Source organism: Vicugna pacos, chromosome 14, assembly GCF_048564905.1.
Source record: "Vicugna pacos chromosome 14, VicPac4, whole genome shotgun sequence".
NCBI lineage: Eukaryota > Metazoa > Chordata > Mammalia > Artiodactyla > Camelidae > Vicugna > Vicugna pacos.
In genome coordinates this window covers 35,819,762-35,824,614 of record NC_133000.1, presented here as the reverse complement: position 1 = coordinate 35,824,614, position 4,853 = coordinate 35,819,762, and the positions used below count along the sequence as shown (strand labels likewise).

Here is a 4,853-nt window from a genome sequence, read left to right as displayed (position 1 = left end):
ACATCCTCGCAGTCAGCCTGGCCCCGGGAGGCTGGTGCAATGGTTTGGGTTGGCGGCGGCAGCGGTGGCGGCGGCGGTGGGTGGGAGGCTGCCCGGGCAAGCCGGTCGATTTCTTCTCTTCCCTGCAGCCTGGCCTGGGGGTCCTTGGCTGCCAGAGATTCGCCAGATTTTGGACTCCAGGCAAGCTTGCTCCTGGGAGGTGGGGCGGTTAGGTCGGGGGCGGGGCAGCGGCAGGGGGGCGGAGCGGGGCTGCCCCTGGAGAACTAGTGGAATAGCTGCCTTCTCCAGGCTGCCAAGCCTGGGAGAGGCCTCTGTTGCCCCAGGTCGCCGGACACGCCTGTACCACTCTGCTTGCTGAGTGGGGAGTGGGGGCGGTGCCATTAAGGAGCGGGGCCGACAGGGGTAGGAGGGCTGGCGCGCAGAAGCCGGTCAATTCGCTCCGCTCTCCACCGCGGCGGAGCCAGGGTCGGCTTCTGCTGCCCTAGAGGCGGGACGCAGGTCTTCAGGTGAGCTTGCTTCTGGGAGGCGGAGGCGACGGCGGCGGCAGGGGGACAGGGTCCGTTCCAGTAAGCCGCTCCATTTCTTCTCTCCCTGCGGCCTGACCTGGGGGCGATCTCTGCCGCCAGAGATTTGCCTGAGGTCTGACTCCAGGTGAGCTTGCTCCTGGGACATGGGTGTGGTGCGGTCAGGGGGCTGGTAAGGTGGTGGCTGCGGGGATAGGTAGGCAGCCCCAGGGGAGCTTGTGGATTAGTTCCCACGTCTGTGCCGCGTGGCCTGCAGGCGGCCTCTGTTGCGCCAGGTCCGGGACACCCCTTTCCCACTTAGCCAACTGGGGGCGGGAGGCAGGGTAGTCATGGTGCGGCGGTGGCGGGGGTCGGGGGCCTGCAGCGGTGGAGCGGGCCCATTTGCTCCCATCTTCCCAGCAGCTTGTCCTGGGGGCGGTCTCTGTTGCCCTGGGTTACGGGACACGTGTATGCTAGTCGGCCTGACCCCGGGAGGCGGGCGTGGTGTGTTGGGGTTGGTGGCAGCAGCGGCAGGTATTCCTAATAGAGCCAGTCCATTTGCTCCCATTTCCCCCATGGTTTGCCCAGGGTTCGGTCCCTGTTGCCCCAAGTTGGCCGGACGTCCATCTCCAGGTCAGCCTGCTCCCTAGAGGAGGCCACCATGAGGTCAGTGGGCAAGAGTGGTGGCTGCTGTGGGGGTAAAGGGCTGTCTTGGGGAGCTGGTGGATTGGCTCCCGTCTCCCCGATGGCCTGGTGTGGGAGTGGCCTCTCCTGCCCCAGATCACCAGACAAACCTGTCCCATTCAGCCTGCTAGGGGAGGGGCGCCCTGGGCGGTGCCTTCAAGGTGCAGGGGTGGCGACGGCGGGGGTAGAGGACCTGCAGCGCAGAGCCTGTCAATTTGCTCTCCTCTTCCCCTTGGCCAATCCTGGGGGCGTCCTCTGCTGCTCAAGAAGTCGATGCCCGTCTCCAGGTCAGCTTGCTCCTGGGAGGCTGGTGCGATGCAGTCGAGGGGCAGGGGCAGCTGCGACGGCCGGCTGCCCCGCCTAATGGGGCCACTTCTTCTCCTCTCCCCTGACCTGGCCTGGGGACGGCTTCTCCCGCCCAAGATTCGCCTGACACCCCACACCCAGTCAGGTTGCTCCTGGGAGGTGGGAGTGGTGAGATCAGGGGGTGAATAGGAGAGGGGGCTGCCCCTGGCGAGCTGGAGGATAAGCTCCCATCTCTCTGGAGGCCTGACGTGGGGGCGGCCTCTGCTGCCCTTCGTTCCCAGGTCACCCTTCATTGGGTCATATTGCCCCGGGGGTGCGGTAGGGTGCGGGGGCGGCGGGGTGTTGGCGGGGGTATGGGAGCTTGGGAGCTGGTGGTTTAGCCCTGCACCCAAGCCCCGCAGCTTGGCCAGGGGGCTGCCTCTGATGCCCCAGTTCGCAAAGCACAGTTTCCCTGACAGATTAACCACCAGAAGTGGCAGGATGTGCTGAGGCGGTGAAGGCAACCGCCAAGGCAGCGACGGAGGGGGCTGTCCCTTGCCAGCTGGTCAATTTGTTCCCATCCCAACCTTTGCTGACACAGTTTCGCTGGACGCCCTTCTCCAGTTTAATCTTCTCCTGGGAGGTGGGCGCAGTACATGCAGCCCAAGGTCTGGGCTTTCCCCTGGGGAGGGGCAGAACTCTCTTGTTCTCTTTTGTCTTTATTCTTCAGCGAAGGAGTTACTGGACCCAATTCTTAATTCTGAGAATGTGTAGGGTGTGTTATGGAAGAGCTCCTGGACAGTGTGGTTTCTGGGTGGGTTTTCACATCAGCTGATGCCCCAGGCAGGCAGGAAAGCTTTTACTCAGAGCTTCTTAGTCTGGAGTTGGGGGATGTCCCTGCCATCCTCACCATGCTTTTTAAAAATGTGTTACTCCCCTCGTTTTCCTAGGTGACATTTTAGGTTATTGGGTCACAGATTGCTGGCACACTCATCCCTGTTCTCAAACATCCTTTAAACTTGGGTGAAGTGATAAGTAGGAGAAGAATATGATTTACTGAAAGGTAAGAATACTTAAATTTGCATTAAAGCTACATTCTGTCAATCTTTCTCAAATGATGTTTCTCTGATTCTAAATCCACCACCTAGTGAATGTTGTACTCCTGTGTAAATCATTGATCTGCACATCACATTTGTTGAGTGGTCAATGAGATTTGTTAATTAGATTATTCCTGAAAGGAAAAGCTCAGGCTTTTGAGAATTCCTTGTCTGATGTCACCCAGGCAGTCACAGTAGAAGACAGAGCTGATAAAAAAATCCCCCAGCTGCCTGAACTGCAAAGCTTCTGGGATTACTGTTCCCTGAAATGCAGATGACTCTTGATGATAATCTGGGGGATGGTTTACATGATCAGATTCTTCCAGTCCTGTAATTGGGTTCAGTGTCCCCAGCCCCTGGAGAACTGGTCATAAGGGCCATATCGTGAGGGGTGGGGTGGGAAGACAAGGTGTAAGAGCTGGAATCACTGAGATTCCACACTCACTAAACACAGACTTCACAGCCTAATTGTTCTCAGGTTCTGTTCTGGATTTGAGAGTGTGTTCAGACATGATTCTTGTCCTTCAGGAGTCACAGCCTGGGTGGAAGTAACCTTTACATAAATCTGGGGAGGATGACAATTAAGTAGATGTGCTGTTACGGTACTCAGTGTGCCCAGGCTTGCTCTTCCAGGCACTCGTGGGACTAACGAGAGTCATGTTGTTCACTCATTCACTGATTTATTACCCTTGAATTGAACATTTGTCCCACAGTAAGTGAAACAAGGGGTCAGGAACCTGAGTTTTGTCCCCTGTCGTATCACTGATTGTATCTGTCAGTCGGGCACCCTGAGTATGAATTGTGAAATGGTAGTATTTCTTGCCCAATGGGGCTGCACTGTCAGTTCTGAGAATCAGGGGAGAGATGTGGGTAGGACAGCACCCTGACACACATGGCAACACCCCCACCCTGTGAGACGGCATTGTCGATGCTTAGGTGACCCGATGTAGACCACAGTGCTAAACCTGAGCTTATTTAGTGATCTTGGTGGCTCTGAAAATACAGACTACCGGTCCCTACCTCTGGAGACTCTGAGGGTCTGCACCCCAGAATTCTGCATTTTAAGAAGCACTTTAACTAATTCTGATGAAGATGATCAGAGTGATCCACCTGAGAAACACTGGTGTGTGATGCACGAATATTGAGGTTGCATACTCAGGGAGCAATGTCTTTTCAGGATGGTCCAAGGGCCCTCACTTGAGACTTTTGCCTTGGGTTAAATTGTATGTGTTCAGAAGTGATGTCTCTCACTTCCAGTGCTTCTCAGCATGCTCTTTGCAGGGATTTGCCCTCAGTCGATGGCAAAAAGTATGATTCTTCAGGTCACTGATGTAGAGTGTGAGCAATCTTTTATTTTGGTTTTCTTTATAAAAATGCAGAATCTCCTGAGAAGAGATTCAGACTGAACAGCTTTGTGTCAGACTTTGGAAGACCACTGGTGCCCAAGGTGTTATCTGGCACAGCAACGACTAATCTAGGTCCCTCTTTCACTGCTACGTCAATGAAGTGGGCCACTTGGAGAAGGCCAAACCTGGTATCCCAAACATAGCCCTTGACAGTGATATTCAGCTCCAGGAAGCCATTAGATGCAACAGGTGGCCACAGGAGGAGCCGAACAGCCTCATGAAATGTGACATCCCCAACTTCAGCAACACGGACCAGAACTCTTCCTTTGGGGAAGATGATATCCTGATTTTGGAATCACCGATTGTTCTAGAAAATAAGCCAGTTGACCAGACCTCACACAAAGACTTGAAATGAGAAACGTGCTTTGTCAAATGTCTTCTTGAAGATGTGAATTCTGTCTTTGTATGGCAGGAAGTCCCCTTTCACAGAATTGTATGTGTTTGTGTCTGAGAGAGAGAAATGGAGACAGACAGAAAGACAGAGAGGCAGAAGAGAGCCCCCTCAGAAGAGAGCTAGTTAAGGTGAGATTTTGTGCCTTTAAAAAACATTTGCGGTTTTGAGGGGAACAAAGTATTTACACTGTCTCATTCTCCTCGTTGGAAACCTTGGCCCCATACTCAGTGCCAGCGTCCTTGAATGGGGGTTAGCACCGTGCATTTCATCTGGTGCTGCCACTTCCACGCTCTGCCTTTAGCACGTTGCCTTGCCTGTCAGGGCTGCCACCCTTTTAACTGTAAGGTGAGGAGTCTGGAGTAGATGATCCATCCCAGCTCTGCTGTTTTGCAAATTTCTGATTTCGTATTTGGATGAGGCTGGGAGACACCCAGAGCAGTATAAACCAGGCCCTACCTCCTGTCATTTGCTGGGGCACCCCTCA

General features: G+C 54.6%; 1 pseudogene; it reads left to right on the top strand.

Annotated features, from left to right (window-relative positions):
- The first annotated feature begins 670 nt into the window (after window positions 1-670).
- Window positions 671-4,579, top strand: LOC116283228 (melanocortin-2 receptor accessory protein 2-like; annotated as a pseudogene).
- The last annotated feature ends 274 nt before the right edge of the window (window positions 4,580-4,853 follow it).